Genomic DNA, 24,852 nt, shown 5'->3' on the forward strand with positions numbered 1-24,852 from the left:
TTGAATGCAGTTTGTACATGGTGTATAATTGGACAACGTTCAAGTGCTCGTGAGCACGAAATCGGGCACGAACGTCGAGCACTTTTGATGTTTCAGAGAGCACCGTGGTGCTCGCGAGCAACGGGTTAAAGATGCCGGATTTAGAGGAAAATGAGAGATATTGAATATGTTTTTATTTTACATTAATGTACGCACACACACACACAACCAACACCAGCTTTAGTCCACTAAAGTAGTCGTTGACGCAACCCAGTCAAGTTCGTAGGTGTCCCTGTCCACAATTGTGATTTTTCCAGCTCATTTCTGTGTATGATACATGCAGATGGAAAAGATAAGCTCCTAGAATACCCAGATTGTTCAGTTTGATCCGAATAGATTTCTTTGGATAGAAAGAATACGTGATCATAGAATGACATAGGCTCTTTTTTTTTAAACATTTTCTATTAGCTGAACCTTTCATTTTATATGAAATGATTCGGAACATTCATAAAGAAATGAAGGTACGTCTGGGATAAGATTCCGAGGTGCCTATGCGTTAGTCGGGTTAGAATGACAGTAATTCTAATGATTGGCGCTAAAATTCCGCTGACGACGCGGCTATTGCATATTATCCATAGCTACGTGCATTCATAGAAACGGAAATATTCATTTGCCGAATCCGTATTCGTTAGCCGAGGAAGAAAAGTCACGAAAAAAATGTCTTCGTTAGCCGAAAAATTCGTAAGCCGAGGCGTTCGTTAGCGGAGGTATCACCGTATTGCTTCAATTTTTTTCAAGGGAGAAAATATGAATCGAAGTTCTCAAAGAGTTAGTATATTTCTGCTTTAAATATGGAAACTTTAAAAAATGAACCGTAATCCGGAATCACCTAGTTCCCGAGGAGTCCGGATTTGTGAGATCCTACTGTACTATGTTATGGAGTGGAGAAAAGTTCTCTAGGTTCAATATAGAAATGTATTGGGTGGATTCCGGAAGGCGGCCACCGAAATAGAAGCCTAGAGAGAGCTCCAGCGTGACTTTGGCCCGCATTCGACGGGGCCAACTAATAAAGAGAAGGAGGAGCAAGAAGAGAGATGAATCCTCATGTCGTCAACAACATCTTCTTCTTGATCTTCATCACGAAAAGGGTTGAAGGGAAACCTTCTTTTCTTAAATGGGTAGAAAAGAAAACTTCCAGGGGCGTCATTGGTGGAGAAGTGAACCCTGGGATAATGATGGCTTGGATAGTGTGTGTGTGTGGGGAGGGGGGCAACCGGTTACAACGTAAGAAAGCTTCATTTCTTAAGACGAGGGGGGGGGGGAGGAGAAATTATAAGAATCTCATAGTATTTAAGAAAGAAGAAGAAGAAGAAGAAGAATTGTCTGCAATGTTATTGGCCGAATCGCGAAGTGACGTCAGCGCGGGAAGAACAACCAAAAAATCCCGACACAATGGCAGGTAGGATTCATCAACATCATCACGGGGATAAGAAAAAGTCACTAGAAGGCCTGACCACGGGTCATTTCAGGTACTAACGTCGCTGGAAGCAGTACCAGCCGATCCGCGGTGGTGACGACAGTATAATATACTGAGCTGCATGGTGTTAATGTGTTAGAGCGGCGATGGTGTAGACGAGAGAGAGATCGATCCTCCCGGCTAATCCTGGAAGTACTGCCACATTGTATTTTAGGATCTTGAGAAAATACAAGTAAGTGTTGGATTTTTTTAAAAAGAGATTAAATAAATTTCGTCTGTATTTTCTTCTTAAAATTTTCAAAAATAATATTTAAAAAATTAATGTCATTAAATATTAATCGTTGCGTCGAGAATTTTTCAATTGCAATCATAACAAAGTTTTGAGCTTTTTCAATGCTATATAGCCTAATATTAGTAAAAATTTGGCATTTCGTGGAAAGTTTATTGACGAAATATTCAGTGAAACTCCTCTCTTGCGCATCCCAGAGGGACAAGAACAATACGTCCGTGAAAGAGGGCTGACCGTAATAAAAGGGTTCTTATTGAAGCCTTTGAAATAAAACTTAACTATTATTCGACCATAAAAAAAGGGGTTCACTGTACTAGAATCACGATAGTTAATAATAGTTAATGGCTGTGCCAATGTGTTGAAGAGGGGCTGTGGCCTAAAATATTAAACGCCTCTTCAGCCAATATTATTATAAATATATTTAAACGTGTCAATATAAAATCAACAATAGATTTTGAAATTCCCTACTAAGTATTGTTAAATCCTGAGGTGACGTCAGTCCGGGAAGAAAAAGCAAAAAAAATTCCGATACAATGGCAGGTAGGATCATGCCCACCCCCCATAAAAGGCAATCTCCATAACGTCTACAGAAATACCGAGTTTTCAATAATTTACATGAGTTCCAATAATTTTACATCTATAGTGACCACGCTTAAGCTATAGAAATTTAATGATATAAAAAGTTGGTGAAAATTATTTTTTCGCCTCGTGTTTGGTACGGACACCCTGGATAGGGGCCTAACAACGGCATGAGGCCCCGTGCCAAGTGATGTTCTAGGTAATGAGTACCCCACGCGGTACTTACCAATTTCAATCATTTTCATTCAGTTACCAATTTATTCTCAAAGATCACAGTACTAGATCATCTTCCCATGAAGCCCCCGGCCGTGCCGGATGGGGCCCATGCTTTTGAAAAGGTTTCTGGAAAGAGATTACGAAAAGCAATACAGGAAAAACCATGCCAAGAACTGCCGGCAACACTCCGTTGCTTACAAAGCCGCTTGAAAGATTATGCACTTATTAACTCTTAATGCAGCTTTGGTTGCTTAGAAAATCGGCGTTTCAGAAAGAGATGGCCCAAGTCGACCGGGACAGTCAAAGTCAGCGAATATACTGTATATTGTCCAAATTTATTGCAAATGCTTCACTTTTCGGGCAAAAATATATATTGCCCAAATTTTTTTCAAATGCCTCCCTTGTCCAGTGAATATAATATGCTGTCTTATTTTCCAAATTTACCGCAAATATCTCACTTGTCGAACAAATATATATTGTCCAAATGTATGGCAAATTCTATACTTGTCGAATGAATATATATGTATCACCGTATATTGCCCAAATTTATGGCAAATGCCTCACTTATCAAGCGATTACATAATGTCCTATTGTGTGTAAAAGTATATGACAAATGCCTTACTTGTACAGCACTTTTTTTTGTCCAGATTTATGGCAAGTGCCTCACGAGTCCAACCCACCGAGCCATGCTTTCAACAAAGGGTGGGGCCTGACAGGACTTCACCCCGAGGGTCTGGGACGATTTTTTAAATCTTCTTTAGTTTATTTTTCATATTATGAATTCACCATTGAGGCCCGTGAAAAGTTTGACTCGGGGTTCGACAAAAATATCAGCCTTTGAACCCTCATGCAGGATGTGGGGCCATGATCAGGGCATAACTGCTAGTTCTCGGACCCAAATCTACGGGCTAGATGTCAATTAATTCCATATCAAAAACAAAATTTAAATAGATTTATTTAACATTGTTAAAAAATCCACATCAATTAATTCTTATTAAAAAAGTTCATGTTAATATCATGTAAATCAGGTCTCTCAACCTTTGGAAGCCCGCTGCCCGGCAAATCTCTTTTGTGTAAGTGAAAGGCCCGGTCATACACACAAATAACGAGAAATTAATAAGGAAAATGAAATTGAATCAATCACTTACTGTCCGGTGTGGCTAGTGGGGCCGCGGCCCGGCAGTTGAGAATCACTGGTATAAATCAAGTCGGCTGAGTGTCACGTGAATACAAACGCGATCTGTATCATTATTCAGAAGAATCATCATAAAAAAGACTCCATTTCTAAGAAATACGAATGCAGCCTGGAGCTCTAAGAGCCATATGTCATTGGCGTTTGATGATGATGCTAATAATAATAATAATAATAATTATGACACTTTTCGGTAGTGACTGAAGACGAGCGGTCACGTGCTCCAGAACAAGACGTCACCTCCCAGAATGGTACGAAAAAGAAAAAAAAAAAAGGCATCCATCTAGGCTCAATGGCCGCGAAAAACTCTAAGCCCAGTGATAATAAATCTCACCAGAGACTTGACAGCCCGTTCTCTACTTAAAATAACTCTGGAGAATTGATGAGATCGATTAATTATTCCTCTTCGGAGATCGGCCATGGACACCATCTTATGGTAATTATGGTCTTTTTCCCTCCATCTCCTTCCTGATGAAGGTGTGGATCAGATTCTAAATACCGAAGGGTTTAAAGGTCATCGACCATATTTATCAGATCCATGGGATCGAGTAAAAATGCTTTTTTTCTTTCCTAAAACCCTTTAAGGGTTCTTTTTTTTTGATAGGCCGTGGGCAGCTCCAAAATTTCGTATTCAAAGCACAGACCGAGGAACCGGAAGATAGACTCGCGCTCAGGAATGATCTTTTTTACCGTAAAATGGTGCTCTTCTTTTCCTTTTTTTGCTTGATGCAACGTCCTATTTTGAGATGACCCATCAGGTTAGATTGGGAGGGAGTAATAACAATAATTATAATATCTAAAGAGGTGTGGTCGCAACCTTAACATTGACTTGATTCTTTTCTCTCTCCGTTTATAGTACGAATTGGTTTTCTATGTCCTTGATTCCTTTGAATATTGACGGAAGTATTAGCGAATTTTCTTTTCTGTTTTGGCAGATGGAAATGTCTGGTGGTGTTCGTTTGATCACAAATGAAGGGCCCGTGAGATTTGGAGTTTCCACGACTGGCCATAAAATATTTGGTCAGCAGAGAGTGTATTTTGCTTCATATTTAGACAGAATGCTCTACCTGACCATTAAAATGTTGCCTAGTTTTAGGACCCAAGAATACTAGTACCATCTCTGTATAGTTAGATGTACGTGCACAATCAGCAGATCCAGGGCTGTCTGAAAAGCACCATGGGCCCTGGAAAAGTGATATTATACGGCCTGAATGCTTAATCCATGGCCCCGAAGGGTGTAATAGCAATCGGAGTTATCTGATGTAGCCCACGACTGAAAACTTAATTTTTTTTTAAAATGAACTCAGTGCAACATTAACAGATTATTTAAGTTACGTGAGGTGCAGTTTTGCATCATTTAAGTATAGCCGTCGGCACATTTGCAGATCACTCAAGTGATCCGGGACATATTTACAGAACACTTGTGTGTCCCGCGGTCAAGTTCCACAGCATTTAAGTGGCCCGCGGCATATTAAGGATCCGTGGCACAATTACAGACCACTGAAGCGGCTCGCGACACGTTTTAAAGTCAATGAAGTGACCGGCACTCTCCTAAAAGGTTGAACATCCTTGTATTAAGGGCATAGTTTCCCAAACTTTTCGTTCGTCGCCCCCACCCCCTCCCCGCTCAGAATGTTTTTAATCGCCACCTTCCTGAGTGATCTCACAAGATTCCATATTGTATCCGTGACTATTATCGCCTCCCCCTGGTACTTTGGGGCGATATTGCCGAAGCCCACTTTGGGGAAACACTATTCTAAAGCTTCTTTGTACCTAGCGGGAATAGAAGTAAGCACCTGTCCAACAATTTACATGTCAAATTTCAAAAATCAAAGGGTGTGTGTGCTAAACCATTAAAAAAGACAGTGCAGATAAATAGTTGATCGATTTGTACATCTTAATTTATGAGCTCCAACAGAAAATTTTCATGGTTACTGTCGAAAATTTCTCAATTAGATCTCATTTTTGTGAACCCCCCCCCCTCCCAGGCCGTAAGACGGAACGGAGAGGAAAGACAATGGATTATACCAGGGATAGTGATAGTGATAGGAACCGAGAGACACCCAGGCTCTGTCACACCAATACCTTCTAGAGCAGACCGTCTGCTCTAGACGGTATTGGTCACACTCGGTGATATAAGCACATTGTCCCAGGGGACTCGGGTGCCTCCGGGGAACCAAAAAATTTATTGAGCTTGAGAAAGATATGTTACATACATGGGCAGGTGTCATTACGCACCTCGCCAGTAAACAAGTATAAAATTTATGATCGAAAAAATGGTGATTCATGTAAATCAGCGGTTCTCAACCGGTGCTCCGCGGAGCCCTTGGGGCTCCTTGTGCACTCTCCAGGGGCTCCGCGACCACTCGAGTAAATTAAAAAAAAACAGTAAAATTTAAAAAAATAGTTAGAAATATTTTTAAATAGTAAAAAATAAATCAGTAACTTTAATGAATAATTAAAAAATGGGCCTACGGGGCTCCGCCATAGAATTTTTTATATTAAAAGGGCTCCGCGAGTCAAAAAAGGTTGAGAATCGCTGATGTAAATAAATCACAAAATCACAATTATAAATCACGAAATCCTCATTCCTATCACTATCACCAAGAGGCGGCTCGAAAATGAAATCAAGTTAAAATTTTCGAGTGAAAGTAAATTGATAAACAGGCATTTTAAAAACCGGGTAGGGGGGACCTTAGCAAAATCACTTTGCTCAAAGGACCCCTCCCCATGATACTCTTAAGATGTCCCTGCTTATAGATCACCAGCAGAGGTGCTATGATATGATAACAGAAATAGCCATTTTGAAGGTGCTGTGAACATAAGTACATGGGATACCTGGTTTTTAAAACTGCTGCATGAGCACTCGTGCATATTCTTTTGAATTTCTAATTAAAAACTATAGCCTAAAGCTCCCAGAAATACCTTTCGGTGCCATCTATACTTATGAGTATAAAAAACGAGTTTCTCTAATTCTCTCCTTTATTCTCCCACGTTACCGAGATTTTAGCCGAGATAGCGCTGAATACACGTTGATGGACGGGGAATTCACGCGGAATGAACAGATTTCGTAGTAAAAGCACAATAGACTGTTTATGTTGGGCTGAGGCAGGCTGAACGTGCCTGCTTGAATCATTATCATCATTATCGTCTACCTTTCTTCTTCAGGCGAGAGAAGAAAAAATACACACGATTCCTCCAACCCTTTTTACATTCTAGGCACCTTGTGGACCGACATCTGAAGTCGGACTTGTTTCATTGACTTTTTTCGTGAAATCATAAAGTGCTTCGGCATATTGGTTGAGAACCACTTTTATAGACTACAGTCAAACTCGGATATAACGACCTTGGTTGTAGCGGCACCTCGGCCATAACGTCAATAATTTGTAGTCCGGGATGGTTCTCGTAGAGGATAACGTTGCTGAACCTTGCTTATAACATCGATGAAAACGCAATAACCTCGGATATAACGAGAGTTTTTCGTTGCTTTTGCTTCCGTTTCTATGATTTTTTCCTTACAAATCCGAAGAACTAGAGCTCATTATATTCAGGGAATGTTGTGATATCGATGTCTCTAAACGATGAAAAAGCATATATTCCATGTTTGATGGTTCAACTTGCACATTAACATGACTCGCATATAAGACGTTCCCGTTATTTTTAATTTTTGACGTTTTTATTATAAAAAACGTCCTGTTTTTCTCAGTTATTTCAACGAAGTTTACTTTAATGCATAATCTATATTAGAATCGGAGGATGAAGGTAATTTACAAAATTTACAAATTGTGTTGTAATGAATATGATATCCCATATTTATGATCCTAATTTCAGTCGATCTAATATTAACGGCACATCCGAAAATTCATACATCATAACAACATACAGAGGAATGCTGAAAAATTTCCATACAAAAAAAAAATATAGACACACAGTTAAATTTGAACTAACAAAAAAATTTAATGAACACTTCTTACAGAAAAAAAAAAAGATTAAATTGATGAAAGAAAAATAATTTTTCCAAAACCAATCAAAATTGGGACATAATGAAAGAAACTGCCTGAGAACTAATGTAAATTCAGAATCGATAAATCCAAATTGAGAAAAATAATAACCTTAGATAATCCCAGCACACCCATGAAAATTCAGAATAAATTAAAGAAATAATTTCAGACCTGTGTGTGATGAAAATTCAGAAAAAAATGGAATAAGTGTGGAAAAAAAATACTTCTACAATATTGTGCGATGAAATTCCAGAATTGAGATAGACAATTATAACATGAAAATTCAGAATTCCAGAGTTCACGAAAAAAATTATGTAAGTGCGGGCGGGGGCCCTCAAATACGTGGGGCCCGTTGCGACCGCATCTGTCGCACACCTCCTACGTCCGGCTCTGTTTTGAACTACATGGTTGATTTGTACAAGATGTTTCCCCTTATTTACGGGAAATCCATTGCCAGTCGAGTGATCGAGCACTTTCTGATGAAAAAAAAACAGAAACACCAACTATTTTGAGACGAATGGACACATATCAGGCTTGTTTACCTTGAAAATAACCTAGAACTTGACGTATTTTTGTAACACCTGGGGATAAAGAATGTCTCCGAACCTGTGTGTGTGTTTTTTTTTTCGGGTACAACGAGCGCTGGAGGGTGTCCTCTTCTTCATCAATAGCCATAATGAGAGAGATGTCGACGGCCATGAAAAGCCTTGAACCCCACCCTCGTGTGCCATAGTCCTCCTATTCTTCACGATAGGCAAAAAAAAAGAAGCATCCACATGAATCCAACCGGAGAATAATTTCCGAACCTCAAGGTAATCATGATTGAACATGGCGTAAAACGATAGCCCATCAAATGGTAGTCATTTTGATTTCCTTTATACAACATGTAGCGGATCATTTACATCTTCCCAATGCTGTGTTTATAACCCCGTGATGGCCCATTAATTTCTGTGGTAGCGAGGCCCATAATTACGATACAAGTTGTTGGTTGCTCAAAGGGTTGGTCTCCGTAATAAATATCTCGTTTTTTGGCTCGTAGAACGTGAGAGAAAGTTTAGTGGAAAAGAAATAAATTTACTTCCATTTTGTGTTATATAAGAACATTAATATCAACTAGTGCTTCTTTATCTTTCATGGTTGTTGATCTATGGGAATAACCATTTGAGTAAGAATTCAATTCCTTTCGGTCTATTGTTTTAGAGCCCATTACTTTTTCTACTCTGAAGGTCGAATTAGCATAGTGGGGATGAGATCCGAATTCATTGGGGTTTTTTGCACATGTAAATGACTCACGGGGCTGGAGAATTTCTCGGTTCGTCGAGAAAATCTTGTGGTGATCTACATTATCTGGCAGTCCATGGATAACTAATAAGGCTCTAACCAGCAGAGGGCCGAGGATCTATAATTTCATTGGTTGAATCTTTGGAAAAGTCTTGGCTAGGGGCCATTTCCAAGACCCTAGTCCAGTGGTTCTCAAACCTTTGTCACCCACGGCTCCCTTTCCTAATTCACAGTTCGTCAGTGGCTCTTCATAAGTAGGTATTTATAAAAGAACCACTTCAAAATGTAAATAGGCACGCAAATGAATATCTCCAGCTCGCCGCGATGCCCCAATTAATCGTCAAGACTATCATTTCTATATCAATATTTTGTTGCCCGGTGTGACTGCCCCCTTCAACCCGGTCAAGTTCAGAACCCGTGGTCATAAAAATTAAGGCTGAGTCTTGGGGCCCTAAATTCTGTCAAAATATGCATTCAGAGCAGTCTTGCAAACTTTGTTTCCTCCCCCCCCCCCCCATGCTGCTTTCCGGGCTTAAGTCTACAGGCACTGAGATTAGTCTCAAATTATGTATTTTTTGATTTTTAATATAAATTTACTAGGGAAATTTACAAAGGTCAATTGGTTTAATTGGGGGAGGGGGGGGGGAAGGCTGAACTGGTGACTAGGTGCCAGACCAGACGGGGGCGGGGGGGGGGCGTTCAATCAAATGTTTCCTTTTAGTACCGATTCCTGTATTTAAGTATATATGTTAATGAGAACGACTCACATTTTGATACGACAAATTCATAGAATTTAAGAAAAGGAACAGAACAGAGTGAGCATGACCAAGCTCTGTCGCTTACACGATATAAGCTCATTGTCCCCCAGGGCTGCCCGCCCCTCGTGCCAGAGAAAATTCTGAGTTACAATGAGAGAAAAATAATAATATTTGGGGTCCCTTAACGTAGGATTCAGACTACCCCTAGTCATGTATGTGTGTGCATTCTTAACAAAAAAACATATGCGAGGTCAGACATATAATGACGAGAATCAGATTATACATTGAGTTCCGGGGCCCCTTATTTTAGGGAACCTAGAGGACCCTTAGACAATATGCATTCAAATACGAAATTCAAAGAAACATGTATGCATAACATGTACGTCAATTTTGTCGCACCACTGTCATTTTCTGCCCACTAGAACTAATTAGACCGTGACCTACAATTTACTGCTGATTCCGAACGGCAGTTTTTTTTATACTCGTCGAGAGGTTGGCACGCTAACCCCTCGATGGGGTAGCAATTTTTTATATGGTCATGTCACCGTTTCTGTTGTACCCTTGTGTCAGGAAAGTTTCTGACAAATAACTGGGGGACGAACCGGGTATTGAACTTACGATACCTCTCACATCCTTTGGTACTTTTGGTGAGTATCTTATCGACATAGGCTATAGCCCCCTACTAGTATAAATACATGGTTGCAACTAGGGGGAGCAAGCGGGTCTCGTGCTCCGGGTGCTGGACCAGAGGGGGAGCAAATTTTATTCTCAAACCTCTCCTCCAACACATTACAAGGGAGCACCAAAATGCACACTTGCTCCCCTTGTGACCAAGCATCTTGTTGCGGCCCTGTATAAATATATACACAAAAATGTGAGACTGTACAAAGCAAATAATTGAAAATGAAAAATGAATCGGGGGCCTGGCGTGGGATTTAAAGGACCCCGACTCACGTATATTCAGATACAATTTCAAAAAGCATGTGCGAAGGCAGACATAACGAAAATAATCAGGTTATACAATGAATTTTGGGGGGGGGGGGCAACCCTTTGGCAATATGCATTGAAATACAAGATTCAAACAAGGGGGGACAGTGAAAATGGCAGACGTTTTCAAAACATTTTAATCTAATTTTACGGCCCCTTTATCACCAGGACTCTCCGCACCTTCCAACCCCAGCCCTGACAGCCGATAAAAAAAATATGACATTTTGAAATACAAATACAACGCCACAACAGGCAAAATGCCCAACAAGGTGGCTGAGAAAAAGATGCCAATAACAAATATGGATGGCATTGAATGGATAAAATTATAATAACTTTATCGAGTCTATAATAACTTTAAACTTCAGAAAATGATTAGAAATCTTCTTTGATTGGGGGGGGGGGTGTCTTTACTCTGACCCAGAGACATGCCTCATTGCTCCATCCTTGAAGACGTAACTCACTGGATCTATTCATCCATTTCTGAAATATCTACCTTGGTTCTTGCCGAAACTGGTCAGATCACTGAATTCTGTATTCATATATTCGATTTAAAAAAATAAAGACTAAAATTCGTCTCGATTTTTGAAGCTGCCAAAACAGGAAGATGAAGGTAAAAAAAAAAATAGAGAGGCCATGTAACAGTGTGAACTTGTACACACGTACAACACGGTAGTATGTGGTAGTACCAGCACTACCGGCATGACAAGAAGCGAAAATGAGAGGAAGAAAAAGAGAGTTTACAGGGAAGGGTTGAATCTTGAGGAATGTCACTCAGTGTTGAACTTCAATTAGGTTTTTTTCTTTTCGACTACTATCCTATCTTCCTCCACCCTCGACAAAGATTAGCCTCAGGGGCACCACTACCATCATCCTCCAACATACGAAGAAAAAGCCAAACTTTCCTTGCAGCGAGAAAAAAAAAAGCAAGTTTCTTGCAAAAATAAATCCTTCCTTTCCCATCACTCCAACGTTTAGTTGAAAACAACAAATTTTTACGGGTTTGTTTTTTCGTGTCTCTACGAACTCGTTAGGAAGAGTTTTGTGTTCCTGAATTTGTTTTCAGAATTGCTTTTTTCGAGATGATAGACTATGATGATGGTTTCTCGAAGGGCTGAATGAATGAATGCCAGAAGTTTGCCACTGGACTTATCCCGTTGCCGAGATCTCCTCCGGCCCAGCTTCGTGATAAAGTCCGGAAGTGGTTTTTTTTTCTCGATGGGCTGAATAATCAGTCATGTCGGCTGAAATGTACGAGTGCTAAAATTACTTTAAATTGGGTCTGAAAACGACAAAGTTTTTTGGAATTTATGTAAGTGTATATTTCAACCTTGAAATGGTTCACTAAATTACGCAAAAATCTAAAAAAATGTATATTTAGCTCCTAAGAAATCTGCTATGACGCTTACTGTTTCTTCAGATTTGTTCTACCCAAATCAAAGTGCGCCTCGCTTTCCAGGGGTATCAGAAATCGTCACCAACAACGGAGTCACCACCTTTGTCAAAGATGTGACATCGAGCCGAGGATCATTTATGCTCACATGCGATTAACCGAAATTATGTTTTAACAATTTACAAAAAGCTGTTACTGCCATAAGAGCGGGTTTAAGACCACTTCTAAGGGTGGTATTCAACTACAGGGTTTAAACCATAGTCACAATTTCAGGATAGTAGATCGACAAAGATTGGCTAAATTCAGGTTTTTAACCAATCCGTGTCGATCTTCTATCCTGAAATTGTGACTATGATTTAAACACTGACGGCGAATACTGCCCTAAGGACAGGAGAGCCGCAGGAAAATGATTACCAGGGCAAAGAAGCTGCCTGCAAGAGCCAAGTGAGAATGATCACCCGGGCAACTGAGCCGTGATGGGTGTCAGGGTAGCTGTCGCCTCTATAACAAACGAACGATAAAAGAAGCTGTTAAATGCAAAAAGAGTCATGGGTGTGGTGGCAGTTGGGGTTGTGAGTTACTAATCACTGATTAGTAAATTCAAAGTAATAATCACAAGACAATGAAGTCATCCGTAGAAAAATTCTTAACATTTCAAAGGAGTCACTGGCGAATGACCTTTTTTATCAAGGGAGCCATGGTAAATAACAATAAACTTTTGCCGTCCTACGTCGAGTCCCCCACAATTTGTGATGCAGATCAGAAAACAACGTTACTTCATTGTTACAACGGCCTCCTACGATAATAGGAAGGTCCCTATTTCTCAGCAGAACTCGTAAGCTACCATAAAACTGCAAAGGGACAAACTTCCAGGGACCTTACTTATTGCGAGGGAGGCGATATTTTGCACGATCTGTACCAACGAAGGGTCGATAAAACATCTGGAACGCAAAAAATTAAGGGTAAAGATCCGTGGGTTAAAGATCACTGTCGTAAGAAAGTCGGAATGCATCGAGGGAGTTACTACTACTACTACTATTACTTCTGCGGAATTTCTAACGAATCGATACATGCCGAAATGTGTGTTCTACGCGTATTTTTGGCCTCTAACGTATTTATTTTGTGAGAGTTCGGCTTGTTCCGTGTTCTTGCAAGTGAAGATGATAAATGCTTGAATTTTCATGTTATGCAAGTATTGTGTTGTAGGTCTGTCTGCTCTTTTCGGAGACACTTTTTTTAAATGGGAGGCCGGCTCACATTTGCGAATCGACGTTGGAAAACCGCAGAAAACCAACTTCAATCTACCACCACTGCGCTGGCAACGGGGTTCGAATCTCCATCCTCAGGATGAGAATCCAGCACGACGGGCACGGGAGCTGCAATACAGATCAATCACGGGGAGGGGGAATTAATAAATGACCATTAGGGCAATGGGGCTGCTAGTAAACCGTCAATTGCGCAAAGAGGTAGGGGGAGAGGGGAGTCACGAATAAATGACCGTTAGGGGGGGGGCAAGGCAAGTATACGACCGATAAAGCCGGGAGGTGGGGGGGTGTGTCATAAATAAATAACCGTTAGGACAAACGAGCTGCTGCTGCTAGGACAATGGAGCCACGTGTACCAAAATTTGGTGACTCACTGGACCGAAGCTAACCATGGGAACTCGAAGATTACACGGGGGAACTCCTTTAAAGGAACTCACCCTAAAGCGGAAGAGAAATGTTAGTCATGTCAGGTTATAAACAAACCCCCACGCTGTAAAACCCAAGAAGTTGTCAGCTTCAAACAGCGAGAGATCACGAACCCGTCAGACGAAAAGATAACCAATCAAAACACGTGTAATCCGGGAAATCCTGAAGTACGTACAAGCATTCTCCTTCGCATTCTGAAGGTTCTGTGTTTGATTCTTCTTCTTCTTCACCTTGAGCATCTTCCAGTGAAGAGAATCGTACTTAATCCGAGTATGTGTAATGGAAGGCCTTTTCAACTCTCTTCATCCAGGAAGCAAGTTTAAATAAAAATCAAGGTTTTATAGTATATGAGGCCTTTATATTCAAAGATAACCGATGACATAAACTTTCCTCCTGAATCAAAAGGAGATATTCCAAAATGGAAGGGGATTTAGAGATTGTCATATGACGTCACCATCGGAGAATGTGACTTTTATTTCCTACCTGGAATGACTCGACCATAAAAAAAAAAATCTTCACAATGGGTTGTTGATGGACATCATGATTCGCTGTGACGATTCTCGAATGAGAAAAATCGATTATTATTTTTAGATATTTCTACAGACGATTGTTTTGTCTGAATACTGTCACAAGCACGAATGGGGATTGAAATCTCTCATAGGTGTGGTCTTTAGGTATGAACCTCACCCAAATGAGAACATCAGGTGATATTCTCATTGCTGATGGCAATGATGATGAGGTTTTTATGCGTGTCTTTTCTCTTCAGGTAATAGTGATTACGTCACGTTGAAATACGCATCAGTCCCTAAATACGACTGTTTGTGGCCTTCAGAAAAAAGTGGGTGGCGGTGGTACGGATTCGCTTGCCTTTTGCTTTTAAGACAGATGGAAATACGCAATTGGGTGTCGGTTTCTTTAGAGAATTTTTACGAGTGCAGCTTCCTCGTTCCGGAATCTTTTTTTTTTGGGACCTGATTGAGATTATCAATGTGAAAGAATGCCTTGACCAATCCTGAGTCACACTTCTATGACGTGCGCACTGAATTGGGAAGTTATATCATAGGGACCATTATATTGTTAAAGTTAATCAATAAGCAATATCGTGAAGTTATTTCAGTGACAAGTAAGGACACTAGGCGTTATCGAAATGATATTCTCCCGAATAAGCAATTTGAGAAGGACGATGCTAAAGGGAACTATTAACGAATGCTTGACCATGGATAGCGGACCGAGTAGGATCTATGAACATTCGATACCTCCTCTTCTGAATGGGACTGATAGCTTCTGGGTAATGCCATTCTTCCGTAAAGACTGACTCAGAAAACATGTTGGGTGAGAATAGAGGAAATTGGCACTGTCTTTCCTCAAAGATCGACTCAGGAAAGGTGCTGAAGGAGAATAGAGAAAAGTGGTGCTGTCTTCTCCTAAAGATTGACCCAGGCAGTGATGTCGGAGCCAGAGGTGCTGTGGGTGCTCGAGTACCCACGGTAATTTGCCACGCTGGTCCGAGCACCCCTAGCGTTTTTAAGAGCGAAATCGAAGTTTCCTACTTAAAGTTCAAGACGAAAGTTTAGAACCCACTGGTTAGCGTCCTCTGACGTCCCTGGACTTGTGAAACATACTGGAGGAGAATAGAGGAAGGTGGTGCTGTTTTTTTTTCTGAAGATTGACAAAGGAAATTTCCAGAGGAAAGTGGTGCTGTCCTTCCCCGAACGATCCTATAGATTGACTCAGGAAACATGTTGGGGGAGAAATAGAGAAGGTGGCACTGCGGTCTTTTCCTGACCGGAGATTTCGTTCAGGGGTCTCTCAATGACAAAACCAGAAAATATAGGTATTGACGGATTTCTTTTGGATCCGGTACGGATCCATGGCGTAATTTTGGCTCATAGGCTATTGGGGGAAGCTCCATCGCCTCCTTCCCAAATACATCCAACATAATTTTGACGAACACCTTTTTTGAACAGATAATTCATGGACTTTACGTCATGCCAACAAGTATCTACACTTTGACATTGGTTAAAATTGAATGTAGAAAAATTTGTTTCTACTCACCGGACGGTCATTTTCTGGTCTGTAATTCCAGATCTAATTTCCAGAATCCTGTAATTCTGTGTATCCGTAGACGCCGATATTTCGGGATGAATCACATTCGAATGTTTTGGTCGATAGTAAAATGGACGTCTTTTCACGTCTCTGACCATGTAGTTTCTGGTGGATTTGTCCTACTTTTCGGTGTCTGGCCTGTTTTTTTTTTTACCTTTTGTTTCATTTTTCTCGCGTTCTCTTTTGCTCTTTCTTCCCTGGTCTGACCCAATTTACTTTCATACTAGTTACTAGGCCTAACAACGTAGTAGTTGTCGCAAAGTTGTTTGCCGTGAAGCGGTGGTGATGGTGATGATGATAATGACGGTGTTTCTCGACGCTGGCGTTAGGTTCAGGCAATAAAAAGAGTCTATCCGACGCCGAATATCAATTTCGATTCCGAGAATTCGCTTTTGTTTGGCGTTTTTGCGAGGAATGAAGACGAGCTTGTGTCTGGAGCAATTTTTGGGGGGTTATGGGCTGGCCAAATGAGGCGCCAGATATTGGTCGGTTGAGAATATAAATGCTTTTTCTTTGACGTTTTAACGAGACGAAAATCTCACTTTGGTCGGAATCAAGAATAGCAAGGGTGATCTTCATTTAGGAGAGTACGGGGCCACTTCACTGGTTTTAAAACGTGTCACGGACCACTAAAGTGATCTGAAACAGCACTGCGGGCATGGGCGGAGATACGGGGGGGGGCGTGGGGGGCATTGCCCCCCCCCCCCAGCGTCACAGTCGGAGTCGACTGATCTAATGTATATATGAGCTGACATCATCATCATCGTGCCCCCCCAGCAATAATGACCTTTCCCCCCCCCCCCCAGATTTCCAAGTCAATCTCCGCCTATGACTGCGGGTCACTTAAATGATCTATAAATGTGCCGCAGATCCCTTAATTAATTTGGAAATATGACTTAGGTGATCTGCACCGCGGGTCGCTTGAGTGATAGGGAACTGTGCCGCGTGTAACTTCAGTGATGTGGACCTGCTCGCCTGGCCACTCAAATGCCCGCAAACTGTGACGCAGGTCACCCAAGTGTTCTGTAAATATGCCGTGGGCCGTTCAGGCGATTTGGGACTGTGTCGCAGCCACTCGAGTGATCTGTAAATGTGTCGCGGGTCCCTAAGTTAATCTGTAAATGTGCTGTGGCCACTTAGGTGATCTGTAAATGTGTCACGGGCCTCTCAAGTAATCTGTAAATGTACTATGAGTTCCTCTTAAATGATCTGGGAATGCGCCAAAATTGAGATCGCGGGCCCCATCAGATGACTCCAAGAGTCACATTTGACTCACGGGTCATAGGTTGAGCATATATGGTATAGTCTCTAGTTTCGCATCTTAATGGCGCTTGTTACAGATGGCTGCATTCTTTCTATGTCATATTGCGGTCTTTTGATATTTAAAAAATGCAATTTCAATAGAATTTGATAAGATAGGCGAACAGGGCCGTCCTAACCAGCTTGGAGCCCTTGTGCCGGAACATTTTGTGGCCACTTTTAGCCCGATATATTACTTATATATACAGTTGAATCTCGATATATCGATACTCTGGGGACTTGGAAAAAAATTATCGTTGTAGAGCTTATCGTTATATTAACAGTCGGAAGTTGAACATTAGACGATAGCAATTTCCAAACAACATTCGAAATAATATCATTGTGGATGGATTTATCGTTATAACGAGTATCGTTTACTCCTCCTATTACTGCTTTTTTTTGGAAACTGCCCTCCTGCCCTTCGTAGACACGGCTTTTGCCCTCCTGCCCGCTTTCATAGAATTTCTGTCCATCCCCCTTGCCCTCTTTGCCTTAAGGTCTCTTGATCTCGCGGAGTATAGGATCGACAAAAAGGTTTTGACGAATTAGGAGCTAGTTTTTGTGTGAGATAATGCATGCTCTCAGCAATGTGATTTCTAGGTTTCTATTCTGCTCATATATATCACCATTGAAATTTAACTTCCATTTTATCTCGAAAACTAGAGCTAATCTGACAAAACCAATGCGAGATTCGGAATCAGCTCCCAAAAATGACCGCAGAATCACTGAAATATCTTTGCCTATGATTTACTGTATTTACAGTCGAATCCCGTCTTAAAAAACGAACACTTTTCCAATACCCCCAGGTAAGTTTACATAGGAACAATGCGAAAACCTAGAGTTCCTTTTTTAACGAAATTTCGTCGTAACGAATTGATTTCTCCAGTCTCTAGGAGTTCGTTATAACGGGATTCGACTGTATTTATAACGCACAGTTTCAATGTAATTTATATGTCGTTCATGGTATTACCAATGAAATTTAATTTTCATTTTATGCCAAAAACTTGAACCAATTCGTCAAAACCAACGCCATATTTATAATCAACAGTCCCAATATACCCTATAAAACCATTAAAATTTCCTTAAGAATGTGATTTTTTTTGTTGAGGAGTGTTATAGTAATAATCAGGAACACAAAGTGTGAGAGATGATTCCCGGATCAACGTGATTTGCGAATCAAAAATTCCGACAACCATATCCAAACCACAGACATGCGGCCCATCATTCATTGCGCAAATTGAAAAAGGAGCCAGATCTGAGACATCACGAGGCGTGGCCGATCCTCTTCGTGTGTGTGTGTGTAATATACATACATAGTTAAATTGAAGTATGGTTCCGTGGTAGAAGAGTGGAAATAATGAGAAATTACTTTCCAAGGGCCTCGAGAAGAGCTTTTGACCCACCGCAACCACTACCATGGGAGGCGAGATTTAAAATAAACTCGCAGCTGGTTCTGTGGTAGCAATTTTTTTCAATGTTAATGGAAGCTGTTACGCGTCAAAAAAGTAAATGAGCTTCAGCGGAAAAAAAACCCACCAAAACAAACTTCACGGGATTCCCGCCGTGGGGCGTTGATGGTGTCGACGAACCTGGCGTTGTGGAACCAACTCGCTCTAAAAAAGAAGCAAGCCGCATTCCTAATGGTTATTGAAAACGGTGAAATATAATTTTCTGGATCAGTGATATATGCATTTTTGTCATTGATGTCTAGGTCAGGCGTTCTTAAAACGTGGGTCGCGACCCTAAACTGGGTCCCAGGAGCTTTCGAAACGGTGGGCTCAAATCCACTTACAGCCTAGGGTTCTTGAGCTATGGGTCTTGATATAGACTTTATTTGCAGGGTTTTCCTAGGTGGGTAGTACAAATCCATCCACTTACAGCCAGAAATACTTCAGCTATGGGTCCCAACCCAGACTTTATTTGCAGGGGCTTCCAGGATGGGTTGTAAAAATCCGCTTACAGTCAGAGATTGTTGAGCTATGAGCCACGACCATAGAGTTATAATAATAATCATAGACCATAGAGTTAGAATAATAATCTTAGACCATAGACTAAATTACGACCATTATGTGTGTCACCATAGACTAAATTATGACCATTATGTGTGTTACCATAGACTAAATTATGACCATTCTGACCATAGACTTAATTATGACCATTGTAACCATATAGCCTAAGTAACATACTTCAGTCTATGGTATGGGTCTCCAACTGGTGGATTTTTGAGTTTTAACGAGATAGTGACTCTTAAAAAATCAGCAGATCGAAAGAACAGCATAAATCAGGGAAAAGAAGCGTCGTCCGTTAGTTTATGCTGTTTTTTTCCCAACTTTCCCTCGATCTTTGAATTCAAATATCTCTGCGAATATTGCGCTTAGAAACGTAGATTTTTTTCCTTGGCCTCAGGAGAGACAGGACAAGTTTCTAATTGTTTTTTTGAGGACAGGGCGCTTGCGTAAAAAGTTAATTTTTTTTTTATTTTGATAACTATACAACCCCTGCAACATGAATGACGTATCTGAGTTCTACACGCTATTTGGACACTTTTTCTAATTGGAAGTGTGCCTCCAGAATAAAAGGTTTGCCAGTGAAATGCGGCAAGGATGGGGGGGGGGGGAAATTGAGTAATCATCCTGAATATATTATAGGTAAGAAAACATCACTGAACTAGAGCTACTGCTGTCACCTATCAAATAAAAAATACAACTGTTACGATTCTTCGATTGAACCGGTTTTCGATTAATGCGTTGCATAGAAAAAAATCAGTGCAACCATAATCTTGATAAATATTTTTTAAACAGTAATATTTATTCAATTATCAAATTTGTTCAAAAAATTTAACAGTTGATGTTTGTGTGTAGTAAATTAATATTAGTAAAACGCAAGAGACTTTTGTACTAATATAAATTTATCATGCATAAACATCAACAGCTAAAATTTTGGAGCAAATTTTATAATTTAATTAATATTATTACTAATAAATTACACATTAATATCATACTGTATTGACTTTTTTCATGCAGTGCATTTATGAAAATCCGGCCATCTCAATTTGAAGAATCACAACAGTTGTATATTTTGTTTGATAGGTAGTAGTTCCAGTTCAAAGATTTTTTACATGAAATATGATAAATATATACGTATACAGTATTATGTATTGTGTAGGACACACACTTATTTTCAATATTTGCCAGAAGGCACATTTTTACTGATAAAGTTTTGTTTTCACCCGTTTAAAGGTCATGAATTTGCAAAGTATGGACATTTAGAGTCTGAAAGTGATCGAGAATATTCCCTGTACACAGAGTTTTTTTTGCTCTGAGCAGAGAAAAATTTCATATATCGTATAAGGCAGCCTTTTATTTCGCTATATCGAGACATAAAAATTCTGTGCGCTGATAAACAACAGGTCTGTGCAGGTGAAACTAAAAATAACGCACCTACTATCTGGGGACTTAGAGGGCATATTTAATTCAGGAATAAAGTCTTTCCTCTCCCCGCGAGCATCTGCTCACCCATGTCTACCACAAACTAGAGCCAGGCTCCCTGAACTGAGATATTTGGTGTTTTTTCCTCCTCTATAATGATTTTATAGTGTTATTTAAACCATCGAGGGGGGGGGGGTCATGGTGCTCACATAAACCATTGGCGATGTATGCTTGATTTCGCACTCAGAGGATATTCACCGACAACTCGGGTGAACATCCTATTATTCGCAATGATTAGCATCAAGATTATTTCTGCTAAAGAATACGTCAAAGTTCTTGTACGGGAGGTTTTCTTCTGTGTGGTGTGGTTATAATCAAAAATCTTGATTCGGTTTTTGCGAATTTTTTATCCACTAGAAGTGAGGATTCTTGGATTGCAGAATTCACGTGTACTTTACAGGACACCATGGGCCATCTAAACACGAGTCCCGTCCGGGTACTGAACAGGACCCCTGGCTTCCATATCCTGTAGTAGGGACCCTGGGTTGTGATCTTTGGCAGGCCCCTAGTTCAGGCTGTTAACGGGCCCAAATGTTATGCATCTGTAATAGTAAAAACAAAAGATGATGAGAGAGGAATCATCTTGGGCCTATTGAGAGCCCTGTCAGACCAGACCCCTTCCTTTGTGAGGGCCGCGCGGGGACCTCGTTGTATAGGGCTTCCACGATAAGATCTGGTACAATGATTTATGACCATAAATATGTTTTATTGGAAGTGGTGCCTAAGCCATCTTTCATTTCACCCTTTTGTGAGACGACAGTAGGGACATTATCACTATTATTATTTTTTGATAAATATTCAAATATTTGTTTGAGTTTGTAGAACAGCCTCATTATCATTATAGGCTGTGCGCAACAGCCTTATAACTATCTAGTGTTCCGCACAAAACTTTATGTTGGAAACACTTGGCCTATCGTCATGAACCAGACTTGATTCACAGGGACTTCCGAGATGGATAGTTCAAATGCAGTTACAGCCAAGGGTTCTTAATCTATGGATCCCGGCCCAGACTTTATTCGCAGGGGCTTCCGAGAAGGGTCGTACGAATCCACTAACCGTCCTGTTATAAATGCACTTATTTCGCCACTTTATTTTTCTCACTAGTTTCGAAGAACAAACAGCCCCATAGGTCACGAAGCTGATCTTGTTGCTGATTTTCGGTCACGACTGAAGAAGGTTAAGAACCCCTGGTCTAGTTTATTTGTTCAAAAAAAAAAAAAAAATGTATATATATATATATATATATATATATTTTGGTCATGGATAATATGGAAGTTACGTGAAGGAAATCACCAAGTTTTTGAATGAAGGCTTTTCTGCTTTTCTAGTAAATGGTCCCCTGTAATTACGGACGACTACAAATCAGCAGGCCAGGGGGGTTCCGACCCGGAATCCAGTAAGATAACCGTCTATACGATTTAAGACTTTATACTATGACGAGAAATTATCATTTTTTTCAACATGGATGAGAGATCTTCTTAAGGATGCTTTTTGAGATTTATCATCACTGTCTTTTTTTCGGACCTCAAGGCCGTTTGAACAATTTACCGACATTTTTTTAGCTGTAGGCCGGCCTGCCTACCTACCTAAAAAAAATAGGTACTTACTGACTTACTGGGGCCCGGTTCGGTGTCGAGTCCACTCATCCGAACATTGAAAAAATAAATCGCGGTATTTTTCTTTTCTCCTCTAGGGCATTTTCTACGTGATTATGATGTAAGAGGAGAAGAAAGTTAAGTAAAAAATGGCGTGTTAGTTGTATTGTGTGTGTATTTTACTTTTTGTTGTTGTTGTTGGTCCTCCTCCCAGTCTGAAGAAGTCTTATTCAAAGGAAAGTTTAATGTGTTCCTGTAATGGTTGTCGACGAGAGGTCTTTTGCCAGATGGGCATGGCGTTTTGGTCTGAATGGAAAGTTTGCGAAAGTTTTTTACTTCTATTTATATTGAAGAAATAAAAGACCCTACTGTTTTCATGTGGTCCAAGGGGTTTCAATGTGTAGCCCGTGGAGTTTTTTTTAAAGTGTCCCACACACACACACACACACACCAACGAAATGACTTACATAAAATCAGAGCCACCCTTAGGGGCGTGTGACAGGTGCGGTAGCTCCAACAATTTTCACCAATATCTGGAATCATTTCATGCATTTATTCTGCATTTTCATCAGTTCAGTAATTGTTTATTGCATTTAGTCTGAATTTTCCTGATTTTCATCTCCTGAATTTTAGATTTCTCCCTCCCATTCCTGTAGGCTGGGGGGGGGCCCCTCGAAATTATCAAGACGCTTCTGGTAAGGGTGACCCTGCATAAAATTTATAGAAATGATGGAAAAAAACCTCAATGGAAAAATGTATTAGAGTTCCAGAATCGCGAAAGTAGTTATTTCAAAATTACTTTTACAAAACATTTTAGAATGTAAGAGAAACAATTTCAGAGAATTTAAGAGAAACAATTTCAGAATTAGAAAGAAATAACTCCATAATTATTGAAAGAAATAATTTAGAAGGAATTATATCTCTCCCTCTCTCTCGCTATTCATGAAAATTCATAACCACTGTGAAAGATATTTCTAGAATAGTAAAAAATATATATTTCCAGAAACAACTAAGATTAACATTTAATGAACAATTTAAATTAATAACACTTTGAGAAATATTGCTATAGGCAATTCCAAATGCGATTAGGAAAAATATTATTGAAGAATTTATCGTTGTAGCGAGGTTTCGCTATATTTAAAATGACGTTCTCTTTCCCAACAGTCCCGATAACGTAAAAAAAAAAATCTCTGGCCAGCAATGACAAATAATAATGGCTTTTAAAGAATTTCTTATTGAAGTAAATTATTACCATCATTATATTTATGTGATCATGAATGATGTTTTTCATCTGCTATACCAAACGATTAATTTTCATTTCTTACACGCTCAAGTTGATATAAAACATTATAAGAACTGATATAAAATGTCTTAATCTTAGAAGATCGATTACATTTTTCTCTTATAGCCATTAATTTCGATGCAATAATACGTAAATGATCGCCTATCAAAATTTCTAATTCAAGCTCTTAAGCGAGTTATTACCGGGCACATAATGCCATTACCCGAAGCTACCGAATGGACATGTAATTGGATAATAATGGTAGTTATTTTCCTGAATGAGATTGAACACCGCATTCACATATAAGCAAGACCTTAAATGCGGCTGTGATGGAAGATTGGGAATAATAACCGATAAATTGGGAATGTAATATATGTAATGGCTGTGTTTTTTACGCATTCTTTTAAGCATGTATTGCTACAAAAGACATTACTAGGTTGTAAAAGTCGTTTAAAAAGCCGTGAATCTATCTCTTGGAGCGCAAAAACTCCAAAAGCATCGTCGGAGCTCTATAAATCATTGAAAAAAAAGATAGGGCCGCACTCATATCCAACAAGGTCTAACAGACATTCGAGAATATTTACTTCCAATGTTTGCTTCCCCCGTGCTGCAAATAAAGCACCAGTGGCATGAGATGGGCAACACACTTGCCCAGGCTGGTCCAATCTTTGATATTTTGTTGGTGGTTTTGATTTCACAGTGTGAAGAAAGATTGGTAATCTAGCTACTGTTGAGTGAGCCACGTCTGTAAGCAGGGGCGTCGTCGGAGCCAGGGGTGCTGTAGGTGTTCAAGAGCTTCTAAAATTAACTCATAAACTGAAATCTCCGACACTAAACTCAAAGGTAGAGCACGCACAGGACTAAGCCCGATTTGATTTTTCGCATTTTGCCTGTTGTGGCCTTTGTTAGTTGTATTTGTATTAGCACGAAGCCCGAAATACAAGATCGCCCTCGAAAATATCGCGTCTAACTCACCCTTCAGACATCCATTAGTGCCTTCAATGTATACACATTTGCAGACTCGTATTTTATTTTTACAGTAGCAACATAATGGTCATGTTTTTCCATTTCCACTTAGCTCGGGGTCATAATTCGCAGCAGTCATTATGATTGAAGGATTTTCCGCCGGCAGGAATGTGGCTCGATAGGCAATTTTTCATCTGCGCCGGCCTCCTATCAATTACCAGCACCCGGCGCCGGTTTTTTGGGTGACCACAGATCATGTTAAGCTGTCCGAGCACG

At 40.1% G+C, this 24,852-nt stretch overlaps 1 protein-coding gene across 1 annotated transcript in view; it reads left to right on the forward strand.

Annotated features, from left to right (window-relative positions):
- The first annotated feature begins 1,456 nt into the window (after positions 1-1,456).
- Positions 1,457-24,852, forward strand: part of LOC149067517 (uncharacterized) — a 34,379-nt gene continuing 10,983 nt past the window's right edge. Inside the window, exon 1 of the mRNA XM_089252584.1 lies at positions 1,457-1,688. The gene's annotated coding sequence lies outside the window, so the exon portion shown is untranslated. The remainder of the gene's footprint in view (positions 1,689-24,852) is intronic.

Source organism: Pholcus phalangioides, unplaced genomic scaffold, assembly GCF_987345545.1.
Source record: "Pholcus phalangioides strain wild (caught in Gottingen) unplaced genomic scaffold, Ppha-v1.0 ptg000030l_1, whole genome shotgun sequence".
Lineage (NCBI taxonomy): Eukaryota > Metazoa > Arthropoda > Arachnida > Araneae > Pholcidae > Pholcus > Pholcus phalangioides.